This window comes from Sceloporus undulatus, unplaced genomic scaffold (assembly GCF_019175285.1).
Source record: "Sceloporus undulatus isolate JIND9_A2432 ecotype Alabama unplaced genomic scaffold, SceUnd_v1.1 scaffold_22, whole genome shotgun sequence".
Classification (NCBI taxonomy): Eukaryota; Metazoa; Chordata; class Lepidosauria; order Squamata; family Phrynosomatidae; genus Sceloporus; species Sceloporus undulatus.
The window spans coordinates 658,288-673,405 of NW_024802944.1; the positions used below are offsets into that span (position 1 = coordinate 658,288).

The window sequence follows — 15,118 nt, forward strand, 5'->3', positions numbered from 1 at the left end:
ACATTTTAACAGCCCAAAATTAGGGACCTTATCACACATTGGGGGGGGGGGGGTTGCAGCTCAGATCTGCAGTCACTCCTGTTCTAGCAATGCAAAGTGTGATGTTTTTTTCACACCAGATCCAGAGTCACTCCTCTCTAGCAAAGTGGATTGAGGTTAAAACGTGATGTTTTCCCACATCTGGTTGCCTTTCTGTCGTCCTTCTGAAGTGAGGGGCAAGCAAAGTCAGTTCGATTCCAAGCAAGTCACGTGATGCGGACTCAAGCAAAGGGGAGTGAGTGCACATTGTATTACCACACCAGAGCATACTTTGAGGGTTCAACGATTCGAATCGGCACCCTTGGGCATGGTCAGTAGGGCTCTGGACGCTGCCCTCCTTCCCTGCCTCCTCCTTAGCTGTCATCCTTCATCAGGGTCTAGTAGAAGGCAGGGGATGATGGGATAGCTCGCTGGGGGTCCCTGGGGCCAGGATCGGGATGCAGGAGCAATCAGGGGATGATAGGGTAGGTCGCTGGAGGTTGCTGGGGCCAGGATCAGGATGCAGGAGCAGCCAGGGATGATGAGGTAGGTCACTGGGGGTCCCTGGGGCCAGGATCAGGATGCAGGAGCAGGGGATGATGGGATAGGTCGCTGGGGGTCCCTGGGGCCAGGATCGGGATGCAGGAGCATCAGGGATGATGGGTTAGGTGGAGAGGGGGCAAGATGGGGATGCAGGAGCAGTCAGGGAATGATGTGTTAGGTGGAGAGGGGGCAAGATGGGGATGCAGGAGCAGTCGGGATGATGGGTTAGGTGGAGAGGGGAGAGATGGAGATGCAGGAGCAGTTAGGGGATGATGGATTAGGAGGAGAGGGGGCGAGATGGGGATGCTGGAACAGTCAAGGGATGATGGGTTAGGTGTCAGGGTGAAGGAGTGGAGCAGATGGGGTCTAGGAGCATGCAGGGGATGCAGGGGATAATGGGATCGCCTGGTTGGCAGAGAGGAGGAGATGGCATGAAGGAGGAGGAGGGGGATGACAGAGCAGGACGCAGGGGCCAAGGGGGGTGGCATCGGAGTACTTTTCCACACCAGACCAAATCGCAGTGCAATCGAAGGCAGCCTGGAAGCGCATTTTGTGAGGTCACTTTTTTCCCGTTTTTACCAAAATGAGGGGTGACTTCAGAAACACTGCTGAAGCAATTCGCAAGCGGCTCCCATAGAAATCAATGACGTCTGATAAAAAAGTCCCTGTATGACATGAAACCACATCATTGGAAGTGCAATCACTTCGGAAGTGAGCTGGAACTGAGCCACAATACCTCCCAAAAGCTCCATGTGATATACTCCTAGGTGAAGTATTCAGAAGTCGAAAGCTGGGACTTCTCTTTCCTTGTGTCTTTTAACAAAACCTAAAAAGCCTCGGAACCATATAAATCAACTCAAATACCAGCAAATATTTAGACAGTTAATCACTCATTTTGTCCCCAAAAGAGGCGGTTTTAACTCACAAGATTCAAAATCAAAGGCCTAGTAATTTCTTTCATTTCCTCAATTTTGAGGAGACATCACATTTTGTAATATCTGAGCTACTCGGCCCAATGACTCCATCGTCTTTTGCAAACTGAATATTCAGAAATGCCATCTTCTCCTAATCTCTTCTCAGATGTAAGTAGACTTCAGTAAACTGAATATAATGGCATGCACCTCAAACTAAGCATGTATAGAAGAGGTGGAGAGGGTATGGCCCTCCAGATGTTGTTAAACTGCAGTTCCCACCATAACTCACTCTTGGCTTTATTGGTTTATTGACTGATGAAAGCTACAGTCCAAAAAGATCTTGAGAGTCAAAGAGTTCCCACCTGTAATGCACAGAACTGTAGACTTAATTACTTTGGATGAACAAATTTCTACATCAGGGTGTCATAGTAAATAAGGTAGATAGATTTATCTTCCATGAATTTGTCTAATGAACAGTATTTTAACGTAGATTGGAGTCATGAACTAACCACACTTACTTAAGCTAAATGGGAGCAGCAGTAGAAGCATAGAAAAAAGTGATGTTAATTCTCTTTTAGAAAGGGAGCATAAGGAAAGTGAGTGGATTCCCAAAACAACTCAAAGACTGAGCTTGCTCAATAGACTTTGATGCCAACTATGAGAGAGGGCAGGGAATGAGAAAACCAGGAAATTGGGATGATGTGGATGAGAAAAGAGGGGAGGGGGGGGGGGGGAGAGAGAGAACAATTGCATTGTCTGAACAGGTTATTTTCTGTCTGTAAATGAAATGAACATGAAATCCAATGACCCTAAGGACAGAAGTCAGAGCTGCTCATTAAAAAAAATCCCTAGAAAAATCCAAGATTTTTGTGTAGAGAAGACTGACCAGCACTGTGTCCACTTATGGGTATTTGTGGATATAAAAAGATGGCACTTTGCTTTGCAGCACCCTGTCTCCCAGGTGTTTTAAAAGGGTTTAAATAAGAAAGGAAAGGAGCCTAGCACTTTTCAGAAAAGGTGATGAAGGGCACAATGACATCTACAAGTGATGGAATGAAGAGTCAAGCTACATTAGCTTATAGTTCCCTACTCTTTTCATTCTAGATGTTCCATCATTCCCTTTCAAGCTGGAAGTCCTGAAGTCCATGGACCCCCCCCCCCCCCCCCCCCCAATGCTCCTCCAGGACACTCCCAAACCTCCCACCAAAGAGAAAAACACATTAAAGGATTCTGAATGGATTGGGACAAGTTCTGACTAAAAGAAAAGCTTGAGACTGCTTCTCAGATATATGGGAAGGGAAGCATGTATGTGAATACTAACTTTCTGTGGGAGAGTTCCCCCTCTTCCCAGTTTTGGCTTCAAATCAGATCCTTTATTTCCATGTAAGTTGTTGTCTCTGGCTTAATTATCATTAAACTCAAGGTCTTAGTGGTTTAAACAACCCTCCCTCAACCTCATACCCTTCCCCAGATACATATTGCTGCCAAGATTAAAGCAATTAAGAAATCCTGAAACAGGGAGCTATAAAATGTCTGAAGAGTACAGGACTCATTAACAGCCGGGCATGACTTTCTGGGCCAATACTCCTCACCTAATATAATATTGTGCAGTTTGGGGAGTTAATATTGCAACACTGTTCATTCTAATCCATAGCAAAAGGATGCAAGCCAAGTCCCCAAGCCAGCAAAATGATTCTGTAATGACTGGGAGGCCCAGTCTGAGGGATCCTGCTGAAGTAGCCCTTGTTTCAAATAATAGCTCAGTGTTAGAGGCACCATTATAATTAGACCTGGAAAAGCATCTGCATTCCTTCCAAATTTAGCTTGGGATTGTTTGAAGAAAACGAATTGAGTTATTTTGAGTAACAATGTAACTCTCTTCTGAAGGCAAGCCAGTCTCGGCAAACACTCACTTTCTGTGTAGCAAGGCTCTATTTTGGAGATCTGCAAACTGTCACTGGCTGCAAGAGTCACATGATATTATTTTGAATTCCTAGCATGGATACTGTGTATAATGCATTTACTCTGTTTTTTTATACATGCGTAGCTACTCATCGGGGACACAGTGGCTTAGTGATTAAGATGCTGACTCTGACAACTGCATGGTCAACAGATTGGCAGATCCAAGCACCACATAATGGAGTGAACTCCCATCACTAGTCCCAACCTAGCATTTTGAAAGTATGTAAAAGTAGATAAATAGGTACCACTTTAGTGGGAAGGTAACAGTGTTCTGTGTGCCTTGGCATTTAGTCATGCTGGCCACATGACCACAGGGTCATGTTCAACAATGCTGGCTCCTTCGATTTAGTAATAAAGATGAGCACCACCCCCTACAGTCAGACATGACTAGATAATCACATCAAAGGGGAAACCTTTATCTTTTACCTAGCTACTTATCCATCAAAATATGGTAGCCATTTGCCAAATACTGGTCTGATGAAATAGGGTATTCTCAACTGCTACTCTTTAAAAACGTAGATATACTTTGTAGTACAGTTAGTTAATTGATTGCTTTCACACTAGACACTTTGATTCCACTTTAACTGCCATCTTGGGATTTGAGGTTTGATGAGGCACTAGAGCTCTCTACCAAAGTATTCAACACCTCACAAACTACAAGTCCCAGTGTCCCATAGGATGGAGTCATGACATACTGTAATGTGGTAACATAATGTTATAACTCTGTAATGTGCATGACTTTCCTACAAGTTCTATTCCACATTTGATCTACAGCAGTATAATTCTGCTGAAAGACCACTAGAATGGAGCCCTCCCTCCATAACTGTCATCTTTCAGCCTGCGAGGGAGTGAACAGGCAGGCCTAGCTCCATGAGGGCTAACCTGAAGATAGCGAGCCCTCCCTCCATGATAACTGTCATCCTTCAGCCTGCTAGGGAGTGAACAGGCAGGCCTAGCTCCATCAGGGCTAGCCTGAAGAAAGAGAGCCCTCCCTCAATGATAGCTGTCATCCTTCAGCCTGCGAGGGAGTGAACAGGCAGGCCTAGCTCCATCAGGGCTAGCCTGAAGAAGAGCCCACCCTCCATGATAACTGTCATCCTTCAGCCTGTGAGGGAGTGAACAGGGAGGCCCAGCTCCATCAGGGCTAGCCTGAAGACGAAGAGCACCCTCCCTCAATGATAGCTGTCATCCTTCAGCCTGCGAGGGAAGGAACAGGCAGGCCCAGCTCCATCACGGCTAGCTTGAAGACGAAGAGCCCTCCCTCCACAATAACTGTCATCCTTTGGCCTGTGAGGGAGTGAACAGGCAGGGCCAGCTCTATCACGGCTAGCCTGAAGATAGAGAGCCCTCCCTCCATGATAACTGTTATCCTTCGGCCTGTGAGGGAATGAACAGGAAGGCCTAGCTCCACCAGGGCTAGCCCGAAGATAGAGAGCCCTCCCTCCATGATAACTGTCATCCTTCAGCCTGTGAGGGAGTGAACAGGCAGGCCCAGCTCCACCAGGGCTAGCCTGAAGAAGAAGAGCCCTCCCTCCAATCCATCTGCCTTGGTCCAGGCCTCAAAGGGTGAAAATAACCACTGAAGATTGTAAGCCTGGGGGCAGGGAACCGTTCAATTTAAAATAATAATTTTAAGCTGCTCTGATAGCCTTTAGGGCTGAAGAACGGAGTATAAATACCAAAAATAAATAAATAAATTGAATATAATAGGAAGAGTATTGGAGCCTGATAACATGAATTTACAGGTAAAAGGAATCTGTCTCTAAAAATTCACAGAAGTGTTTTAAATATACCACATGTCTGGGCTTGTAATTTATTTTGCTATTCTAATTGTGTTTTGCTCTCTCTCTCTCTCTCTCTCACACACACACACACACACACACCACTCTTTGGATATTAAAAAGCAGCATATTCATTAATTTAAAAAGTCATTTTTCACATATGAATCCCTCCATCTCCTTGCAAATATCTATTATAACATATTCATATGTTTTATTACAAAAAGGGTAAAAGGGTTAAATTGGTATTCTGATCCAAACATAAAAGTCATGACTGGCTTATCTCTTATGGTCAACACTGGGCTTGTACAACCCTCTTTATTTTTCTTTTAGAATCCCAAGATCCCTCAAGAGAAAAGGCATAGTATGTTATATTATACCTCAGTCCTAGTTAGAGTAAGCAGGATATAAATAAAAGATTATTATTATTATTATTATTATTATTATTATTATTATTATTATTAATTATTATTATTATTATTATTATTATTATTATATTTGGAAATAAAGAATTTTAAGCCCAGGACTTCGTTTTCAGTATAAAACTGAACAGAACTCTTAGTCCATTCACACAAAAATCCACTCCCAGATACCCCCAGTTTTCTTCATTTCAGCTCTATAATTTAGGGTAAATGATATCCTGCTGCTCTTACATCAATCCTGTTGTAATCTAACCATCTCCATTAATCATTGCCACTTTACTACAAATCATATCTACAAAGAGATCCTGATCTACTTTCCTCCTGTCCCCTCTACTTACCTTTCATGATGTGAAAGTGTGTAGCATTATTGTAAGGTTGTGAATATATCTCACTAAGAGGCTGTACAGACTGGTGTTATACACATTTTAATGTTCCTTTTAACACTGAGGAAAGGCTGGACTGAGACTGCGGCATGTAGCTCCAGCACTGAAAGGGGCAACAGCAGGCCACTCCAAAACAGTGGTCTGTTTAGCCCCTAATTTTGAAGATTATCACATATCATTCTCAGAACATTACAAGAGGGAACATTCTGGGAACATTCTGGGAATGGGTATTATCGCATTCAACCCTCGCCCTCTGATATCATGCTGTATGGTGTGTACAGCCAACACAGGCGGGCCATTAACACACCGCTACAGAAAAATGTCTCTGGACACATTGCTATCCATTGGTGACACAGTCACTGTGACAATTCCCGAGACACTGTATCTTCGACTTTTGAGACTCTGTTTAAGTTTGCAAACATTCAAGCTGTGAAAGTTACTGCTATGAATTCTATCTATATAAATATGTCTGTATTTTTGGGTGTTTGGGTGTGTGCACAGAACAAACCGAGACACACACACAAATATGTACACATTAGCCATTTTATGTATAGTTTCTGTGTGTGTGTGTGTGTGTGTGTGTGTGTGTGTATTTGTATGTCTGTGTGTGCAGAAAGCAGACACATACAGAGTCATATATTTAAATATATGCATATATACACACACAACATTTAGAACCATATTGCCAATGTGCACATATGTATACATAGTTTGGGGAAAATAGGATAAAATCTATGTTAGTTTTGTCAAAGAGGGTGGCGCGTCATACATGGGAGAGCAATGAAAAATTTAGTATGCTCTAGGACTTTGGAGGACTAAAGAGAAGGGCATTGTTTTAGCCAATCAGGAGACAGAAGAATGAGAGAACGGAATTGGGAATGGATAAGAATACTGCACAGATTTCTTATGGAACGTTCTGAGAACGTTACAGCTCGCTGGGAACACATCTAATCCGTCCCCACCCTGGAACGCATGTGGAACACATCGGGAACGTTCCAGGAACCCAATGGGAACACATACGTGCGGTAAACTGAAATATGTTCCGTTCCCATCGGGTTCCCAGAACGTTCTCAGAACGCTGTGCGATATTCTTCTTACTCATTGTCAAAAAGACAGGCTTCTTGACATACAAAGGCACTCTGTTGAGAGTTCATTAATCCCCATAAGTTTTCTTACAAGAACAGGACAATACCCCCCCCCATTTGCACAAAATGTCTCTGCAAAAAATTAGCATCCTTTCCAAAGACAACAAGCAAGAAGAGGTGGCTGCTTGATGAAAATGGCACAAACAGACCATCCAATGTTGTCTAATTTTTTAAAATCCATACAACAAAGTGGGAACTATCATAGTTTTGCTATGCAATTTGTTAAATTTGTTCAAAAATCATCCTTGTAAAATACAAAAACTCTCATGGAGACCAGCAGAAAAAAAGTATCTCAACATGTTGCAGGTGAGGATTAAAATAAATCGTGGTTTCTTGTACTTGCACAGGAAAATGAGACAAGGTGGGATTTACATCCCTATTAGTGAATTCTTTCCTTGTTTTCTCTTGTCAAGAACATTACAATTAAAATACAATGAAACCTCCCTTATTTTGACCATGTATCTTATGTAAAGTACCCTCAGCTGTTTGGCTTAGACTTCTAGGACAATAATCTTGGGTTTGTCCCCAGAGTATTTATCTTACTTTAGTTGGTCTGTGGAACTTTTCTAAAACACATTTTAAATGAAGTCCTTCACCAGCCAGTATTTTCTGCTACACATGGTGGGGAGATGTGGTGAAGGTGGCTGACAGGGATGTGGATTATTTTCCAGTGTTCTCAAGAGTGACAATTCCACTTAACTATACACATAACATGGTATTCCATCATTTATTCATAAGGCTATTTCTAATCTAATTCTTTGAATATTATCCACAGTAAAGAAAAGTCACACAGTCAGAAGAAAGGTACGCGTGTGTTTGTGTTTCCCTTCACTCCATTTTCTTTTCAATATAGGACATGGAGAACCTCTGATTAATATGCAAAATGCAGGCCATAAATAGGTTAATAAATAAATGATAAACTATGGCTGCTGCTTTGTTTACTTATAGACTTAACAAAACGTGGGGTTCTGATTAAATCAGAATTAGTGTTTACTGTTCAGAACAGACAGTGGAGCTTAACAGTAATTCTCAAGGTTCAAGGTTTGTTTCCTTTGCAAAGAAGTATAGAAAGTTCCCTAGTGCAAGCTCTTTTCAGGCTGTCCTCTCTCCATTAATTATAGGCATCAAGAGGCCAGATGCATAAACAAACAACCTCTTGAATACTTGCTCAGCTCAGGGAATTTCAGGACCAAACTACATTGCTGAAAAAATTACAAATTATATTTTTTAAAAAAAAAAAATTAAAGCAAGTATAAGTAACTCACTTCTGTTCTGAAAAAAGTAGCCATGAGTTTGCAATCTGAATCATATGACACATTAATTTTCAGTCAAAGCTTACATGCACAATACAAACCAACCATACCTTTTTTGGAGAAATAGCAGCCATTGAGATAGAACAGACTGTGTATCTTAGTTGGTTTTCTTGAAGTTATCCTCTTTTTGAAGGGCTGTGATTAGATCCTTATCTAAAGAAGAGAGAGCAGGAACCAAGAAGATGCCCATCCAGAATTAGCTCTTGGATAGCCAGCGATGGATGAACATACTTGTTTGTGGAGTTTTCAGGCTATGAGGCCGTGTTCTAGAAGAGTTTATTCCTGATGTTTTGCCTGCTGCTGTGGCTGGCATCTTCAGGCCAGGAAAGGTAATACACAAACTTAGTCATGTGTGTGAAATGGTTTGTCTTTCTATTTAAATTAGAATAATTCTTTTAAAATTTGAATCTGCATATATGCATTCACATGTACATCACTCATGCAATCTCTTACTCCTTTTGCCCCTTGTTTGCTCTGGCCTGGGGTGTTCTTGGGGGAGGGGGGTGTACATTGACACCATAGAAACAAAGGACTTGGGTTGCCAGAATGAAAACTGGAAAGGATACCTGTACCTTTAATAATGTGCAGAACATGAATTTCAGCAGGTGCTGCTTGTTACACAACCCTGTAGCAAACAAAAACCACGGAAATTCCCCCTTCTATACAACCAGGAAGAGAAGGAGGGAAGTAATTTTAGTGGGTAGAGGACTATCTGCAATAAATATTCATTTCCAGAATGGGGGGACACTTCAGGTCAGGCTACTATGTTGAGGACCTGCAAGGTGGGAGATATTAATATTAACATAGTAAGTACCAAATGGATGGCTTCCTCTGAGTGACTTGTGCAATTGCAAGCTCAGTTTATGCCTATGTTAGTCGTTCTTTGTTTGGGGAATTCTCTAATAACCTTGAGCAACCATCATACTCCCCACCATCTCCAATGGTTTGGCTGCTGCTGCCCTCACACTCATATACAGACACAGACACACACAATCCCCGTTTTACTAGCAAGTGTAGAACAGCAGAGTGGCAAGAAAGGACACAGAAGTGACAGCACAGAAATCATCCTTCAGGACCTTTGAAGGATCCCCAGGATCTCCCAGAGGACAGCAGGGAGCAAGCAGCTGTATTGACATAGCTAGATGATTCGTTGCTGTTCCTTTCCTCTCCATTGGTAAGACAATTGGCATGGCAGAGCTGCAGCTGCTGAAACGCAGGATGAGGAGGCAGATGTTTCATAGTTCCACTTGTGCAGAACTTTACATTGCATTGCCTAATCCAGGACCTCAGCCACTGGAGTTTATCAAACAGGAGGAATTTCTCTTAAATTCGAACGAAAAGAAAGTGGGGCCAAAACGAATTCACTTAAAGTCGCTAGTTTCGCGCAATTACATGAATATGCATTGCATTCGAACTGGCTCCCCATTGCCTGAAAATAGCATGCCATTGCCCGAATTTGCGTGTGGCAGTCTATCACACAATAACGTGAAACCACATAATTGCTTTCAGACTGACTTCCCATTGCCCGAATTTGTGTGTAGTGGGTTATCACGCAGTAACGTTAAACCCCATGATTATGTTCAGATTGCCATCAGATTATACTTCCAATTCCCCTTGTCTGATAAACTCCAGTGAGTCACTTTTGAAAACTGTAAAATGATCAAGCTCTGATCCTGTTTTAAGACATTATATCAAAGGCCCATTACAGACAGGCCTTTGTTCTGCCCCCAGTACGTACTAGGGGTTGGCCGCTTTTTGCGGGTTCTTTTTGCTGCACGGGGGAGCTGCACGGTTTGTCCACTGCAGCTCCCTCATGCAGCAAACATGGGTGCGGGCAGAGTGCCCTTTTTGGGTGCTCTGTAAAGCACCAATGTCTATACTTAAAACTTGAAAGCCTGTTCAGTTTTAAATGTAACTTGCATTACATAGCAAAAGTGGGTAAGAAGGGAAAGATGTTTCGAAGGCTGGGTCCTGATTTGGAAACTAGAATCCAGCACAAAGAATTGTACATTAACCTTTGTGCATAGATTTCCAGGCATAATATGCAACATAATCAGTGGCCCTGCAGACATCTCTAATAATCTCCACAGACTTTCATGCCTGAAGCCCTAAGGGTACCCAAGGGGATGCACTGGAACTGATTGGTTTACATTAGACACCCATCCAGCCAAACATTTGCTTGCCAAAAATAATGGCTCTCTTCTCCAGTTCTTTTCTGGGAGTTGATTCACAGCCTGTAAACTTGTTCTCCCCCTCTCCCTCTATTTTTCTCCCCCCCCCCCCCCCCAGATGATGAAGAAGAAAAAACACCTTCAAGCATTTTTTTTTCACATGGCAAATCTGTGCTGCCAACTCAGGTTTCACAGCTGAACAATTCCAAGGTACTAGTTCTGCCATTCAGGTCCTGGATGCTTTCTCATGTGCATGATGGATAGCTTTAAAAGGAAGGCACACTGAAAAGTACCAGCTGTCCAGGTACACACTCTGGATTAGCCTAGCTCAGCAATATCCTCCCTCTTCCTTCAGAGTTTTTTCCATTCTTTCTTGGACCATACCAAATAATGAATTCACAAGCTCAGATAAATGCTAGAAGGTAATGCATGTTGTCTCCCAAGAGTTCAACTTCTATTGGGGATTGGGGACTTTTTTATTCTTTAATTTCCATTTCCTCTTTGACTTCACTTTCATGCCTGCTAGCAGACAGGCCAAATTTTCATTTACAGAGGCTATGCATGTGTACTCACCATGGTGAATGTGGCTTACAGCTGATAGAAAATACATATTCACAAAATATAAAAGTTAAAAGATTAAACTAAAAAAAAATTAAAACCAGTTAAAATGCAGACAACTATTATTATTATTATTATTATTATTGTTATTATTATTATTATTTTCTTATATCTCACCTTTCTCCCAATATAGGGACTCAAAGCGGCGAACAACATGTATAAAACAATACAATTTAAAAACAGTGCAACAATATTAAAGTATATAAATATAAAATTTAAAAACCAATTAAACCATTTTAAGAGTTTAAACAGTTATAAATTAAAATATAACATGTTAAAAATACAATTCATTAAAATTTATATAGCACAACATTAAAAACCCAGCCCTGATCAGCTTAAAAGGCCTGTGACTGCACAAAAAATATCTTTACCTGGCATGGGAAGGATAGTAGAGATGGCGCCATCCTGGCCTCCCTAGGGATGGAGTTTCAAAGCTTGGGAGCAACCACTGAGAAGGCCCTCTCTCTTGTTCCCACCAAAGGTGTCTGAGAGGGTGGTGAGACAGATATAATAAAGTAAGCACAAGAATATTATCGATAGAAAGTCCGGCATTTTTTTAGATCTTATACATTCAGTACTCAAAGGCCTGTCAATGCAGAAAGATCTTCATCTGTCTGTGGAACAAAAGTAGGGAGGGTACCAGTCCATCCTCTCTGGGAAGAGAATTCCAGAATCTGGGGGCAGCCACCAAGAAGGCTCTCTCCCATGTTGCCACTAGATATACCTGTGATGTGGTGGGATGGGGAGAAGGACCTCCCCAACAGATTTCAAAACACTGGCAAATTTGTAAAGGAGAATACAGTCCTTCAAACAACATAGACCTGAGCTGTCCTCTTTTTATCAAATTATGCAGTTTAAATTTATCTGAATATACAGTGACTGGAATCCTGTAGGGAATTTTATGTGTGAGCACTGTAGTTACATTGCTGCACAGTAATCCCAGCCTACCCCCCGCTCCCAATCCCCATTTAACAAGAAGCAACTGCTGTGATCAATGGAGGTCTAGGGTTCCCTTGTTAATTGGTAAGCAGCTGACTGCCATTCCCAACCCCCTTTGCATGAATGGTACCTGGTGCAAGGGAAAATTACGTTCCTGCTTCTGTCATACTAGGGGGCTTTCATGGTCCCTCCATAGTTCCTAAACTAGGGGCTACATAGGGTCTATGAATACACAACAGTAACTCCAGGTTATACATTTATAATTGCCATAGAGGATTCCAGCCATAACATTTATCAGTGCACTTTAAATTAGGAAGTGAAAAATTTCATTGAACAATGAGGAAAAAAAAAATCCAACAATGTCAGCCATTGCATGTGTTACAGAGAAGTTGTTCGTTGTTATCTGTCATGAAAGTCTCTAACATAAATTGATTCTCATTCAGTGTTATTTTTCCATAGAGTTCCATGCTAAGATTGTAGAATAATGTGTCTCTATTAGCATTCTTTTTTTCCTTGAGGACTTTTCCCAGTGTTTCTAAGAGGAATGTGAAACTAAGGTGGAAAGAGACCTATAAAATTATTATTTTGAATAATGTACAATTTTCTATACTACCAAAGAGTTGGCTTTATTTTCAGTGAAAGTCTCCCCTAGCACATTGACTGTCAGATCCCTGTCATGATTTCCTCCCCACTCCTAAATGTCAGAATACCAGATATAAATAGAGAGTAGCCATAGAAGTTTCTGTAGAGGCTGGAAGGGAGGGGATTCAAGCAAAGATTTATCTTGGGGGGGGGGGACAAATTAAGGGCATTGTCCCCCAATAAAATTTCTCCTCTCCCAAATGAAAGTTTGCTTCCATCTGCATATCTGTAGCATTGCTGTAACGTAAAACTTCAGAGGAGCATTTAGAACTGAGTGCTGAGATTCTGCATCTTGAGATGTGGCTACAATGATGGAGCTTTGCCACTGTAATTACAATCTGATAATACCACCTCTCCCCCCCAAAAAAAAAAAACCCCAAATCTTCATTCTAGCTGTGCCTAAACTGAAGGGATTCCAAGGCACTGCTGACTGGGGCACTGGGAAATGATATCTGCAGCATGCTGTCAGTCATGGGCCCCATCAGGAATAAGAAGTTGGAGGAACCCTTAGGATACAGCTTGTCTCATGGCATACCACAATCAAGAGAGCAGCACAGCGGCAATATGGTGTTTCTCTCAGCACCCCAGTTTGCAGCACCTCAGAAATCCTTTGGTTGAGACCCTGTCAGGCTGAAAAGGTAGGTTTGAGGGGCTGTGTTTGGTCATTAATTAAAGTAAACATGAATCCCCAGCAGTTACAAGATCATAAGGCCAGCCACAGTTCTGGTATTCAAAGAAAGGGGCAGTTAAAGTTACCAAGGAAATGCAAACACAACAAATCTTAGCATTCTAGCTGTGGAAGACTTTTAGTATCTCATTCTTGGCAATGCTAGAAATTTGAGTGCTGACGGAAAATTTCATGCAGGGGGGAAGAATTCTTATTTGGGGACAATGTCCTCATTTTATCCCTCTCCTGGATTCAAGTTCAGATCTTCTTCTCCACATGTAGATACCACTTTCCAGTTTTAGAGCGACTGAAACGCCATCATAAGGACCATAGGAGTGAAGCAAACATTTCAGAAATAGGTCAGTTTTATGTTTTGAGTTAGAAGGAATCATATCTATCTTTCTAAAGGAGTAAAATGTGTTTAGATTTCATAAGAAAGCAATTATTGCATGTATTACGATTTTTCCTACAATTTCCATTCATGTATTTCCTCTGAAAACAATTTCAATACATTTTATTTCTCTTCTGTGTTGGGAAAGGGGTTTGATAGTGGTTGGTGTTTGGAAGATTAGTAGACATTGGGGTTGTCTGGCTGCAATCCAGATATTTCTATACCATTACACATGCTTCAGGGAATAACCTCATAATTTTATTCCAGACTCTCAAGATTTTCTCTCCTCATCCTGTCATTTCCATCCCCTATCTTCAGTAGAGAGGGGATCTTCAAGCCAAAAATTGTTTACATTTACCAGAATGCCTTATGATCGTTCTCTAAGAATCTAAATCAGTTTCCTCTCACTTCCCCACTATTCCAATATTTAGCTTGATTCATCTTGAACGTGAGTTTTTTTTTCACTTAAATGTATTTCATCTTGAACACTGACATATGGCTAAAGATATAGATATTATAGATATAGGTATGAAAACCCATGTTCATTTTTGTACATATTTCTCCTAATAAATTCATCTTATCCAGCTGCCACATATGCACATTTTGCAAACAATTTACCTAATATAATGCATTTTAACTAAAGCATGTATTTTTGTGTGATTTTCTCTTAATGTTTCAAAGGATAATGGATTTTGATGTTTGCATTAGTTTGGAAGTGAAAAATTAAAAACTGTCACATCAAAATGTGACCTCCCCAAAAAAAAAATTCTTCCCATTCCTAAACTAATATATTGAAAAAGCTTTTTTTTTATTTCTGTCCAATTATTACACCTTCTAATTTTCAAAAGTATATCTTTCCTGTTTAACTTGCCAAGATACTTGTTTTAATCAGTCCTGAAGTCTCAAAAAAGTATCTAGACATTTTTTAAAGGTTCTCTTTTGGTTGTTTTTGGCATATCCTTTCATTTTCCACCCCCACCCCCTTTCAATTAAAATGAGTTTTAAATGAATGTTTTAATTGTGTTAGTATAATATTATTGTTATCTAAAGAAATTCAATAAGCAGTTGGAAGGAGGAGTCTATAGAAACTGTTATTTCATAATCATCCAATTTATTCAATTTTTATAATGGTGTTCGGTTCATTCTGATCCAACATTCCAATTAAAAACATTCAGTAGCCCTGGGCAATATTTCCCCACCACATTAGTACAC

At 41.1% G+C, this 15,118-nt stretch overlaps 1 long non-coding RNA gene across 1 annotated transcript in view; it reads left to right on the forward strand.

Annotated features, from left to right (window-relative positions):
* The first annotated feature begins 13,846 nt into the window (after positions 1–13,846).
* LOC121917514 overlaps positions 13,847–15,118 on the forward strand; it is a 28,470-nt gene continuing 27,198 nt past the window's right edge. Inside the window, exon 1 of the long non-coding RNA XR_006101050.1 lies at positions 13,847–13,874. This is a non-coding gene — a long non-coding RNA (uncharacterized LOC121917514). The remainder of the gene's footprint in view (positions 13,875–15,118) is intronic.